Source organism: Canis lupus, chromosome 22 (assembly GCF_048164855.1).
Source record: "Canis lupus baileyi chromosome 22, mCanLup2.hap1, whole genome shotgun sequence".
Lineage (NCBI taxonomy): Eukaryota > Metazoa > Chordata > Mammalia > Carnivora > Canidae > Canis > Canis lupus.
In genome coordinates this window covers 22,075,993-22,090,505 of record NC_132859.1, presented here as the reverse complement: position 1 = coordinate 22,090,505, position 14,513 = coordinate 22,075,993, and the positions used below count along the sequence as shown (strand labels likewise).

Genomic DNA, 14,513 nt, shown 5'->3' with positions numbered 1-14,513 from the left:
GCTAAGTGGCTATACCGTGTTAACATTCCCACTAGTGATATCTGAGGATTCAGATTTCTCCACATCCTCCTAATTACATAGTTACCTGACTTTAGTTCTAGTTGTCCTAGTTGGTGTGAACCGGTACCTGTGGTTTTGATTGGCATTTCAAAATTTGCATTAGTAATGACTGATGATGCCAAACATCTATGTGCATATTGTCCATTTGTATATCTTTGGAGAAATGTCTATTCAAATCCTTTGCTAATGTTTTGAGTTTTTGTCTTCATTGTTTTTTTTTTTTTTAAGATTTTATTTATTTATTCATAGAGACAGAGAGAGAGAGGCAGAGACACAGGCAGAGGGAGAAGCAGGCTCCATGCAGAGTAGGACTCGATCCAGCTGCGCCACCGGGGCTGCCCTTCATAGTTGAATTGTAAGAGTTTTTTAATATATTCTGGGTACTTGGTCCCTCATAATTTGCAAATATCTTCTCTCATCTTCACTTTCTTATGGTCTTGAAGCACAAAAGTTTTAAATTTTGAAACCCAGTGTACCTTATTTCTTTAGTTAGTTGTGCTTTGGGTGTGTCTAAGAAATGTGACCTAATCAGGGTTACAAAGATTTATACTTATTCTAAGAGTTTTGTAGTTTTAGCTCTTTCATTTAGATCTTTAATCCCTTTTGAGTTAATTTTTGAGTATGGTGTGAGGTTGGGGTCTAACTTGGTGCTTTCACATGTGGATATCCAGTGAATCCAGCACCATTTGTTGGAATACTCTTCTGCTATTTGGCACACTAAGCATTTTACTTACCTGCTTCTACTAGAATGTGACATTGGTTTGGAGTAGAAACATGCAGGAAGGAATGTTGAGTTTGGAGTATGGGATAGGAATGGGGAAGAAGAGCCAGGCTGCTTGTGGTGACTGATGAAAGCATTGAGGTCAGGGTCTGCTCAGACATTCCCTGGAGATGTTGCAGGTTCCGTTCCAGAGTACCACACACAATAAAGCAAATACTGCAATAAAGTGAGTCATGAATTTTTTGGTTTCCCAGTACATACAAAAGTTATGTTTATACTGCAGTCCATTAAGTATGCAATAGCATTGTGCCTTAAAAAAAAACAATTTGCATACCTTAGTTTAAAATTTGGCTATAGGGGATCCCTGGGTGGCTCAGCAGTTTAGTGCCTGCCTTTGGCCCAGAGCCCGGTCCTGGAGTCCCGGGATTGAGTCCCGCGTCGGGCTCCCTGCATGGATCCTGCTTCTCCCTCCTCCTGTGTCTCTACCTCTCTCTCTCTCTCTCTCTGCCTATCATAAATAAGTAAATCTTTAAAAAAATAAAAAATAAAATTTGGCTATAAACTGCTAACCATCATTAGAGCTTCCAGCGAGTCATAATCTTTTTGCTGAGATGGTCTTGCCTCCATGTTGATGGCTGCTCACCAGGATGGTGGTTGCTGAAGGTTGGGGTAGCTGGGGCAATTCCTTAAGACCACAAAGTTTGCTGTATCTGTTGACTCTTCCTTTCACAAAAGATTTCTTTGTAGCATTGTAATGTTGTTTGATAGTTTTATAATGATTTATTTTTCTAGTGTGCATCAGTGTGTGGCAATGATAGGAGGGGCAGAGGGATAGAATCTCAAGCAGACTCCCCTCTGGTGTGGAGCCCGACTGGAGACGTGATCTTACGACCAACCCTGAGATCATGACCTGAGTGGAAACAAGAGTCAGACACTTCACCAGCTGAGCCACCCAGGTGCCCCTCTGATAACATTTTACCTGCAGTAGAACTTTCAAAATGGGAGTCAGTCCTCTTAGCCCTGTCTCTGCTTATCAGCTCGGTTATAGGACATTCTCAGTTCTTTTTGCCATTTTTTTTTTTTTTTTTTAAGATTTTATTAGCAAGAGAGCGAGCACAGGAGCAGGGAGAGAACCAGACTCCTCCCCACCGAGCAGGAAGCCTGACGCGGGGCTCAATCCCAGGACCTGGAGGTCTGACCTGAGCTGAAGGTAGACACTTAACCAACTGAACCATCCAGCTTCCCCCTTTATCATTTCAGTAATCTTCACAGCATCTTCATCCGAAGTTTCCATCTCAAGAAACCACTTTCTTTGCTCCTTAAGAAGCAAGTCCATCCATTCAAGTTTTATCATGAGATCGCGGCAAGTCAGTCCCACTGCTCCACTTCTAGTTCTCCTGCTCCACCCCATCAGCAGTTACTTCTCCCACTGAAGTCTTGAACCCTTCCAAGTCATCCATGAGGGTTGAACTTCCAAACTCCTTGTCAATGTTGGTATTTTGACCTCTTCTCATGAATCATGAAATGTTCTTAATGACAGGTAGGATGGTGAATCCTGCCCAGAAGGTTTTCAACCTACGTCTCTCCAATCCATCAGGGGAATCGCTGTCTATGGCAGCTAGAGTCTTACACAATATAGTTCTTAATAAGACTTGGAAGTCAGAATCACTCCGTGATCCATGGGCTGCAGAGTGAATGTTGTTAGTAGGCATTAAAATATTTTGTCCATCTCCGTCAGAGCTCTTCGGTGACCAGGTACATTGTTGATGCACAGTAACATTTTGAAAGGAATCTCCTTTCTCTGAGTGGTAGGTCTCAACACTAATACTTAAAATATTTAGTAAGCCATGTTGTTAACAGATGTGCTGTCATCTAGGCTTCATTGTTCCATTTTTAAACCATAGGTAGAGTAGATTGCACAGAATTCTTCAGGGCCCTAGGATTTTGTAATGGTAAATGGGCACTGGCTTCAGCCTACAGTCATCAGCTGCCCTGGCACCTAATGAGAGTCTCCCTGTCCTTTGAGGTTGGAAGCCAGGCATTGACCTCTCTCTAGCTAAGAAAGTCCTAGATGGCATCTTCTTCCAACATAAGCTGTTTTGCCTACATTCAAAATGTGTTTAGTGGAGCCAATTTCATTATCTTAGCTCAATCTTCTGGATAATTTGTAGCTTCTACATCAATACTTGCTTCACCTTGCACTTTTTTTTTTTTTTTTTAAAGATTTTGTTTATTCATGAGAGAGGTAGAGACATGGGCAGAGGGAGAAGCAGGCTCCATGCAGGGAGCCCGATGCAGGACTCGATCCCTGGACCCAGGATCATGCCCTGAGCCAAAGACAGACGCTCAACCACTGAGCCACCCAGGCGTCCTTCTCTTTGCACTTTTATGTTATGGAGATGGCTTCTTCCCTTAAACCCCATGGGCCCACATCTACTAGCTTCAAACTTTTCCTCTGCAGCTTCTTTACCTCTCCAAGATGTCACTAGATTGAAGAGTCAGGGCCCTGCTCTGGACTGGGCTTTGGCTTAAGGGAATGTTGTGGCTGGTTTGATCTTATTCCCAGAACACTCAAACTTTCTCCATATTGGCAATAAGACTGTCTTGCTTCCTTATCATCTGTTCACTGCAGTAGCGCTTTCATTTTCCTTCAAGAACTTTTACTTTGCACTCACGTCGTGGCTAACTGGTGCAAGAGGCCTAACTTTTGGCCTATCTTGGCTTTTTGACACACCTTCACTAAGCTTAATTGTTCCTAGCTTTTGATTTACAGTGAGAGACGAGTGACTCTTCTTTCACTTGAACACACAGGGTTCCTAAGTCCCCTAATTTCAGTATTGTGTTTTAGGGAATAGGGAAATCCAAGGAGGAGAGAGATGAGGAAATGGTCATTCAATGGAACAACTATTTCCAGAACACACATATTTATCAATTAAGCTCATGTTGTTGTAGGTGCACAGTTCATGGCCCCTCAAAACAATTATACGTGACACTGACCACAGATCACCATAACAAATATGACAACAATGAAAACATTTGAAATACTGCTAGAATTACCAAAATGTGACACAGAAGTATGAAGTGAGCAAATGCTGTTGGGAAAAATGACACCAGTAGGTTTGCTTGATTCAAGGTTGCCACAAACCTATAATTTATAAAAAAAAAAAACGCAGTATCTGCAAAGGACAATAAAGCAAAATAAGGCATGCCTATGTGTTTACAAAGTGGAGACACAAGTTAGTGTGGCAATCAGCCAGGAGAATCAAAGTAGAGAGTCATATAAACCTAATAACTAGTCTAAAAAAAAAAAACCTAATAACTAGTCTGAAACTACAGGTTTGTGATGGTTTTAATCCATCACCCAGCTATGTAACTAGGCATTAATGGGGCCTGCAGAACGCAGGCAAGTTATGAACTGCTTCCTGAGATCAATACAAAGGTAATGAATATTATAAAGGATACATTAATCAAAAAATAACTGCTTTAAAGAAGCATTTTTATTATCTAAAAATAAACGAGAGGAACTATGTACACATCAAGGACTCCGGGGATATATCTATATATAATTAACGTAGCCTTCTGACATTGGAGCCAAATGAGACCAGAAATCTCAATGATCACTGGATGTATGTTAACAGTAGCTGGGTCAAACTTAAGCCGTCAACTTATTTTACCTGGGAACAGCCTTCCCCAGCTGAACTTTCCAGGGATCCCGTCAGAGCATGCAGCAAGCAACTCTTGTAAGGGTGAGTTCCTTTGTCCCAAATACAATGGAAAATAGTGCGTAAGTACCAGGGGCGCATCATCCCATCCCGGACCTGTTTTAGCCGTCACGGGCTTGAGCAGATAGCTGTAGCATGGGTGAGAAGCTGGGTTAGCAACTAAGTAGGAGGGGAAATTCACACTGAAGACCTGTAGGCTAAGTCATTTCCTTATTTAAAGGGGTAGTAGATTAAAGGGAACAACTTTAAAAGTTTCTTACAAATATTTAGTGTGATGTTCCACATTTTGCAGTGACATTTCAGGAAACGGTTTTCTGTTTTTGTCTTCCTTTAGACCTGAGCACTTTCTGACCTCAAGCTCTGAAGGTTTCAATCTTACCTTGTTAGGATGAAGTGGCAATAATTTTCTTTATCCTCTCTGGACGCTAGTCCATCTGGACTAGATGATTTTACCTTTGTTTCCCCCAGGAAAATTCAAACTTTGATTTTTTAATCTTTTAAAATCTTTACATACAAAATAAACTATTAATTATTTTGAATGTTAACATACGGAAACACAAAAGATTACCTCAGGACAGAGACCATGTTCTCCCTCTTTAACTCCAAAGTTTAGATCGCCTATCATCCCTTAAAAAGACCACAGCTGGGGATCCCTGGGTGGCTCAGCGGTTTAGCACCTGCCCTTGGCCCAGGGTGCAATCCTGGAGACCCGGGATCGAATCCCACGTCGGGCTCCCGGTGCATGGAGCCTGCTTCTCCCTCTGCCTATGTCTCTGCCTCTCTCTCTCTCTCTCTCTGTCATGAATAAGTAAATAAAATCTTAAAAAAAAAAAAAAAAAAAAAGACTACAGCTGAAGTTTTTATCCCGGGTGAGCACCTTCATAAGAAGCAGGGTGACGCTGTGGGTGATGTCCATGGTTCTCAAACTGCTGCATTTTGGCATAACCTGAAGGTTTTTTTTTTTTTCTTTTTTTAAAAGATTTTATTTATTCATGAGAGACAGAGAGGCAGAGACACAGGCAGAGGGAGAAGCAGGCTCCCTGCAGGGAGCCTGATGCAGGACTCAATCCTGGGATCCCAGGATCACATCCTGAGCCAAAGCCAGGCCCTCAACCACTGAGCCACCCAGGCGCCCCTGTAAATGCATTCTTGGATACTGTGAAATGAGGGGAAATTCATACTGAAGACCTGTAAGCTAAGATAGTAAATTCTTTCGATTTTTATGTATACCTTTTTATAGTTCCAGAATTACTGATAGGAATACCATTTTTAATATTTCCCATCATCTCTTAAAATATGACCTCACCATTAACAGGATTACTGCAGCTAGTTTGCTCTCCTTGTCTATACAGTGATCTGATTCTGTTCACCTTGTGTCTTGACAGTAAATCTGACCGTCCCAGAACTCACTGCCTCTGAATGTTGACCTGCCCCACGCTGCTTGGGGCTACTTTTCATTTGCCTGTCCATTAGGTTGCCCAGTTAGAACACCTCTGTTTTACGGGTTTCTGGAAAATCCTGCAGTTCTCCTGATGACTCCGAAATGAACCATAATTAACTTTGCAAGAGATAAGCATCAGCAACTGCAGAATCCCACAGCTCATCTACGGAGGAATTGGAACCTCAGCCGTTCCTGCCACCCACGGGCCTGGCCTGAGGTTCACTTCACTCACCAGCTCCTTCCTTTTAAGGGTCAGGTGGGTTGCACTTAAGCATCCTTTTTAATGGTGTGTAGGCACAGAGATGAGCCTTCCTTAGGCTTGACTTCAGCTTGAACGGGCTGGCACCATTGCGATTTTTCTTCCTGGGTTTCTCTGATTTTAAAGTTCAAATGTATGTCTTTAATTAGAACTCGAGTTAAAGATGGAAATCAGGAACTCCCACCCCCAACAGCACCATGGTAATGGGGGTGAAAGAAGGTTGCAAGCTTCCATTATATTCCTTTGTTCTTCCCTGACATTCCCTTCTTCCTTCTCTCTCTCTCTCCTTTTTAAACCTCAGCTCCTGTCAGGAGCTAAGTGCTAAAAAACAAAATCATTAAAGTGTTAAATAGCAATCCATTTGCTGGAATTTTTAAGAAGTACTCAGAGGAGCCTGGGTGGCTCAGTCAGTTTAGCAAGTGACTCTCCTTTTCCGCTCAGGTCATGATCTCAGCATCACAAGATCTAGCCTCACACTGGGCTCCGAGCTCAGCTCAGAATCTGCTTGGGATTCTCTGCCTCTCCCCCTGCTCATGCTCTAAATAAATAAATAAATAAATACAATCTTTTTTTTTTTTTAATAAATACAATCTTAAAAAATAAAAGTATTCGTGTAATATTTAACCTTGAGTGAAACACGCTTCTAAACAGGAACTAGCATTGTTCATTTAATCCCTGGCAGTCCCTTCAAATTGAGAAAATAAGTTCTTGGAGGTTGAGTAGCTTTTTCTTTTTTTTTTTTTGAGAGATTTTATTTGTTTATTCACAAAAGACACACACACACACAGAAGCAGTTTCCATGCAGGGAGCCCAATCTGGGATTTGATCCTAGGGCTCCAAGGTCATGCCCTGGGCCAAAGGCAGGCCCTAAACCACTGAGCCACGGAGGGATCCCAAAGGTTGAGTAGCTTTGCCTAAGTCCCATGGCTAGTAATGAAGGAGCCAGGATTCTACTCCAGGTGTTTTGGCTCTAGCACGTTCTTAACCATGAGGCTGTCTGCTTCTGCTCCTCTAGCTAGGTTTAAGGCTGGAGAAGCGAGATGGGAAAAGAAATCCTCGTGGAGTTTGACTTGAGGGTGCTTTTCTCCATATTCCTGTCCCAAGGTCAGCATGGCTGTGCTAGAGCCTGGTTTTTTCACTGCCTGCCTCTCAGAGCAGGAGCATATAAACTTCCCAATGTTGAGGTGAGTTGTACTATCTTTTTAATTGCTGGGGATGTGATTTTATTTTTCTTAGGATGTTTTATAATGAAAAATCTCAAATATATGAGTACAGAGACTAGTGCAATAGATGTCCTTGAACCCACAAGGAAGCTTCTGAGATTATCCATTTGTAACCACTTTTCTTTCACTTATGAACACCCTCCCCACTCCCTGGATTACTTTAAAGCTGAACCCAGACCTATTTTACCCATAAATAGGTTTCACCTAGGGATAAACCTTAGGCCACAATACCATGATCACACCTACAAACTGAACATTTTCACATTTTCTTTTCTTTTTTTTTTTTTTTTTTAATTTATGATAGTCATACAGAGAGAGAGAGAGGCAGAGACACAGGTAGAGGGAGAGGCAGGCTTCATGCACCGGGAGCCTGACGTGGGATTCAATCCCGGGTCTCCAGGATCGCGCCCTGGGCCAAAGGCAGGCGCCAAACCACTGCGCCACCCAGGGATCCCCATTTTCACATTTTCTTAATATCAAACATCCTGTTGTATTCATGTTCTCTCCTTTCACATGGTCCTTCCTTTGCAATCGTGTTGTTTGGAACAGAATCCAGGCAGGGACGACGTACTGCGTTTAGTTTTCTAAGCCTCCCAGGATTTCCCTACTTTATTCTTACCATTCAGTTGTTGTTGTTTTTCCACCATTCAGTTATTGAAGAAACCTGGTCGTTTGGCTTATAGGATTTCCCACATTCCCACATTAGCAGGTTGCTTTCCTAGAGTTCCTGCCAGTGAGCAGTGTGTCCATTATTAATTTATTGTCTCTAGTTTCCAAAGTTGCGTCTCTTTACCCCATGTTGTTATGATTCAGAAACTCTGGACCCTGTGCACATCTGTCCTTTGCCAGCTGGTGACCACGTTGTCCCCTCACGGGTTCGAGCCTCAGCCTTGAGCGGGACACCCCCCCACCCCCCCCATCCCCCCCACCCTCCACCCCGCTTAAGTTTCTGAGTACCTTCGGGCACTCACTCTTCCTCTGCCCTCTGCTCGGGGCAGAGCCTGCTCTCTGCGCAGCTACTGCTGCACCTCCGTGCACCCTTTTACCCTTCTTAGTAGTTAGCCAAACTTTTACTAGCTAATTATTCTTTATATTACATTTTTCCTCTTAAAATTACTGGTTTACTTTGTTTTCTGACTGAATGCTGGCTGATGAAATGGTACCAGGAATGGTCTCAGGAAAAACCTTCAAAGTTTGGATTTGGGGATTGGTTTGCTGGTGCCTTTGGATTCAAGTGAAATGATGAGCTCCCTGCGGGTGGGCAATGGGATGCTCATAATCCGTGACATGCGATGGCATCACAAGTAAGTTACTACCTCTGTTTGTGATGAATCAAGTGCCTTGGGAGCCCCTGAGACTTGGGCTGCACTTGACCTTTACGGCAGTAATGATGTCTGCGAGGACACAGGAGGGCCTGATTCTGCACCCACTGGAGTGCTTCTGAGAATGAATGGCAAGCTCAGGTCCTTAAACTCTCAGTTCAAGTCACAGTCCAAGGACCAGAGAGCCTCCAGGCCAGACCTAATAGAATCATTTCATGTAGCTGGGGGGCTGACTGACATTCCTGAAACCAAACGAAATCGTGCAGATTATAGAATTACAACATCAGTTGAATTCACAACCTCATTAAGTTTTTCTTTTTTTTTTTTTTTCATTAAGTTTTTCATGTGACATTTAGGATATTGATTGGGGAAGATGATGCCCAAAACTTGGAATGGCAACATCTGGTTGGACTCAGACTAAATAGAATCTTAAAATTTCAAGTCTCAGGGCATCTGGCTAGATCAGTCATTAAAGCATGCGACTCTTGATCTCAGGGTTGTGAGTTAGAGCCCCACGTTGGGCATAGAGCTTTCTTAAAAAAAAAAAAAAAACTAAACTGGATTGAATCAAAACAAAACAAACAGCAACCTTCAGGTCTCTCTGAGCTTTCCTTGCCAGTGGTCATAGTTTGCCCTCCTGGGCTGGCTGAGAAAGCTAACCTTTTCTTGAAGATCCTGAGATTCCTCACTTGGGACAGATTGCCTTGCAAAGACATGCACATTCTCAAGAACTTGTTACCACTACACCCATAGCTAGAGTGAGGAAAAAGAAAGAGTTTTTCCTAACATATATTGGCAGAAATCCCGGGAAAAGGGATACCTGGGTGGCTCATGGTTGAGCATCTGCCTTTGGCTCAGGGCGTGATCCCAGGGTCCTGGGATTGAGTTCTGCATTTGGCTTCCTGCGGGGAGCCTGCTTCTCCCTCTGCTGGGTCTCTGCCTCTCTCTCTGTGTCTCCCGTGAATAAATAAATAAATAAAATCTTAAAAAAAAAAAAAAAAAAAAGGAAATCTGGGAAATAATTATGGGAGTGTGTTTTGAAGGCTTAAAGCCAGAACAGAATGTAACATTAGAGGGAGCTGAATTCATTGATATGCATGCACTTATTAGAGATTCTGGACTTAAATATTAGCTCTTAAGACTCTAACAGCTTATTTGGTTGGTCACCAAAACTTGGACTCAGCCTGTGTTGTTTTTGTTTATATTGAGGTATAATTGACATATAACATATTAGTTTCAGGTATACAACATAATGATTCAATATTTTCAAACTATTTCAAAATGATCACTACAGTAAGTCTAGTTAATGTCTGTCAACATAGTTACAATTTTTTTTTTCTTGTGGTGAGGACTTTTCTAAGATTTATTCTTTCGGGCTTCCTGCTCAGTGAGAGGCCTGCTTCTCCCTCTTCTCCCCACTTGTGCTTTCTAGCTCTCTCTCTCCCTGTCAAATAAATAAATAAAAATATTTTTTAATAAAGATCTATTCTTTTAGTAACTTTCAAATCTGCGATACAGAATGCTTAAATATAGTCCCCATGCTGTACACTGTATCCTCAGGACACATTTACTTTATAACTGGAAGTTTGTACCTTTTGACCCCCTTCACTCATTTCTTCTACCCCATCCCTACTGCTGGTAACCACCTATCTGTTGTCTGTATCTATGAGTTTGGTTTTTTATTTTGTTTTTGTTTTAGATTGCACATATAAGTGAGATTATTTGGTATTTGTCTTTGTCAAATTTCATTTAGCATAATGCCCTCAAGCCACATCCATGTTACAAGTGGTAAGATTTCCTTCTTTTTTTCTTATGGCCAAATAATATTCCTGTGGAGTATTGGAGTGGGTGTTTGAGGGAGTGTATACATCAGTTTCTTTTCTTTTTTTTTTTTTTAAGATTTTTTATTTATTTATTCATGGGAGACACAGAGAGAGAGAGAGGCAGAGCAGAAGCAGGCTCTATGCAGGGAGCCCGATGCCGGACTTGATCCCGGGTCTCCAGGATCACGCCCTGGGCCAAAGGCAGGTGCTAGCTAAACCGCTGAGCCACCCAGGGATCCCCTATACATCAGTTTCTTTACCCATTTATCCATGAATGGACTCTTACTCAGGTTGCTTCCATGTCTTGGCTATTATAAATAATGCTGCAATGAACATGGGGAGGCAGATACGTTTTCAAGCTACTGTTCTTATTTCCTCTGGATAAATACCCAGAAGTGGAATTGATGGATCATAGGGTAGTTCTATTTTTAATTTTTTTGAGGAACCTCCATACTATTTTTCCATAATGGCTTTGTAACAATTTATATTCCCACCAACAACGCAGGAAGTTTCCTTTTTTCCCACTTGCTTGCCAATACTTGTTATTTGTTGTCTTTTTGATAATAGCCTTTTTGACAGTTGTTAAATGATAATCTCATTGTGGTTTTGATTTGTGTTTCCTTGATGGTTAGTGATGTTAAGCATCTTTTCACATACCTGTGGGCCATCTGTATGTCTTCTTGGGGGAAAATGCCTATTCCAATCCTCTAGTTTTTAATTGGATTGGTTCTTTCTGGTATTGAGTTGTATGAGTTTTTATATATTTTGGATATTAATCCCTTCTCAAATATATGATTTACAGGGAGCCACTTTAGCCCTCTACACCTGGCAGTTCCTGCCTATACCTTTTACAATTTCCTCAGAGCTGTGTGATCCCCAGTGGGCAGGCTGACCTGGGCTGTGGCAGTGTCTACGCTCGAGCATCTCTTGCTGGTGTCAGCAGGACAGATTACATGCTACTTGGTGCCACAGGTTAATCACACCATGACCTGGGAGCAGTGATTTTGGGCAGCTCTAAGTCCAGACCTGTGGCCGGGATATGGATCTCTAAGAGGACCAGGAGAACCTCAACCACAGGGCGTCTGGGTGACTCGGTCGGTTAAGACTCCAACATGGAGCCTGGTTAAGATTCTCTCTAAAAAACAAACAAAACCCTCAACCCTCAGAAGGCAGCACCTGCCCAGCAACCCCCACCCATCCCAGGCTGGTGGTACTAAAGGCCAGGAACCCACATGTTCCAGCACCACAGCAGAGGCTCAAGACAGGATGGATTGCACCTCTTAAGTATCTTCCTATAAACAATGAGCAGGTCATTGTTCCTGCCTGGAAAGCAAACCATTAACAGCCTGCATTTACCATTCATGTGAATGAAGCAGAAGAACACACTCCAAGGAGGTCAGCTGAATCTAAGAAAACAGAACATGAAAACATGCGGACTTTTAATTCAGTTATTACTTTACCTGGACCAAGAAAAACCACTGCTACCTTTGACTATCCAATGGATGGTAGTTTTGAGTCACCACATGCCATGGACATATCAGTTGTTAGAGGATGAAAAGCCAGTGAGTGTCAATGAAGTGTCGGACTACCATGAGGACATTCACACATACCATAGGGAGATGGAGGTGACCTGTAAGCATGAAGTGGCTTCAGGAAGACACAGCCAGACATCGCTCACAGTATGAGGGTTGTTCTTGTGGACTGGTGAACTGAAGTAGGAGAAGAATATAAAGTACTGAATAAGACCCTGCATTTGTCTGTGTTAGCCTCAACGTTTGAAGAAACACACCCTCCGGAAACAGCAGAGTTGGTGCGCATTACCAGTGATACCTATAGCAAGACGCACATCCTGAGAACGGAGCACCTAGCTTTGAGAGTGCTTGCTTTTGGGACACCTGGGTGGCTCAGTGCTTGAGCGTCTGTCTGCCTTCGGTTCAGGGCATGATCCCAGGTACCCTGGATCAAGTACCATGTTGGGCTCCCTGCATGGAGTCTCCTTCTCCCTCTGCCTCTCTCTCTGTGTCTCTCATGAATGGATAAATAAGAATCTTTTTAAAAAATTAAAAAGAATATAAAAGAGTGCTTGCCTTTTTTTTTTTTTTTTTAGAGTGCTTGCTTTTGACCTTGCTGTACTGACAACAAATCGGTTTCTTGCCCAATACTTTCTGCACCAGCAGCCTGCCAGCTGAGAAGTTGAAAGTTTGCACTGTTTTGAGGAGAATTGGGTTTTGATGGATGCTGACCCATACCTAAAGTATTTGCTGTCAGTCGTGGCTGGGGCGGCCTTTCATTTGGCACTCTCCCCAGCCACAGGACAGAGCTGGCCTGAATCTTTAGTTCAGAAGTCTGCATATCCGTTGGAGAGTCTCCAGCCTTGTCTCATGGACCTTCGCCAGACCTACCTCAGAGCACCACAGTCAACAGGAGAAAAGTGTAAAAGTTCAAGGTATCATGGTGTTTCTCTCCTCAACCCACCAGAGACACTAAATGTGTAACAGTGAAACAGCCTTTCTTTCCAAGATATAAACCAAAGTACAAGGTGTACAGTTTTTCTAAGGTTTTAGTTTTGCAGTCATTTCGGAATACAGAAGTTACAGTCAAGGACAAATTATAGTATCTATGACTTTGTAAAAGGTTTTAATTTGTATGTCTTTTGTACCTGTAACTATCTTAGATATTTGGCAAATTTTAAGTGGTTTTCTTAAAGTATAAATGATGCCAGCTGTCAGCACAGTAAGAATAAGAACTGATAAATGGATTTGGAGGAAAAATAAATGATTTACTAATAGTTCCTTTCTCAGGTTGCCTTTTCCAACAATTGTTGATTGTTTCTTCTGCTGTGCAGTAGCTTTTTAGCCCGATATAGTCCCAATTGTTAATTTTTGCTTCTTGTGTCAAATCTAAAAACACCGAGACCAATGTTAAGATAATTACCACCTATGTTTTCTTCTAGGGGTTTTATGGTTTTAGTTCTTATGTTCAAGGCTTTAATTCATTTTCAATTAATTTTTGTGTGTGGTATAAGATAGTAGCTCTGAAAAAAAAAGGTAGTAGCTCTGTTTCATTCCTTTGCATGCGGCTGCCCAATTTTCACACCAGTTATTGAAGAGACTATACTTTGCCCATTGTATATTCTTGCCTCCTCTGTCATAAATTGACTCTACGTGCATGAGTTTATTTCTGAGCTCTCTGTTCTGTTCAGTTGATCTATGTGTCTGTTTTTATGCTGACACCATAGTGTTTGTTACAGGTTTGCCATAGAGTTGTAACATAGAGTGATGTTTCCAGTTTTGTACTTTCTTATTTCTTCTTTGGCTAGGCAATCTTGAGAAAGAAGAACAAAGCTGGAAGCGCACAATTGCAGATCTCAAAATATGCTTACAAAGCTATAGTAATCAAGTAGACCTTTGAGGGCAGCCCTGGTGGCTCCAAGGTTTAGCACCGCCTACAGCCCAGGGTGTGATCCTGGAGACCGGGGATCGAGTCCCATGTCGGGCTCCCTGCATGGAGCCTGCTTCTCCCTCTGCCTGTGTCTCTGCCTTTCTCTCTCTCTGTGTCTCTCATGAATAAATAAATAAATAAAATCTTTAAAAAAGTAGACCTTTGATTACACATTTTTTCCAAAGAAAACATACAGATGGACAGTAGACCTACAATTGGTGATGTTGAGCATCTTTTCAGTCAGGAAAATGCAAATCAAAACCACAAAGAGATACACCTCATGCCTGTCAGAATAACTAGTATCAAAAAGACAAAAAGATTGTTGGCAAAGATGTGAGAAAAAGGAAGCCTTATGCACTGTTGGTGGGAATGTAAATTGTTACAGTCATTATGGAAAACAGTATAGACATTTCTTAAAAAATTGAAAATAGAAATACCTTATCCAGGGGTGCCTGGCTGGCTTAGTCAGTAGGCATGCCACTCTTGATCTTGAGGTTGTGA

At 42.1% G+C, this 14,513-nt stretch overlaps 1 pseudogene; it reads left to right on the top strand.

Annotated features, from left to right (window-relative positions):
• The first annotated feature begins 11,719 nt into the window (after positions 1-11,719).
• On the top strand, positions 11,720-14,117 carry LOC140614377 (cyclin-A2 pseudogene; annotated as a pseudogene).
• Positions 14,118-14,513: the final 396 nt, after the last annotated feature.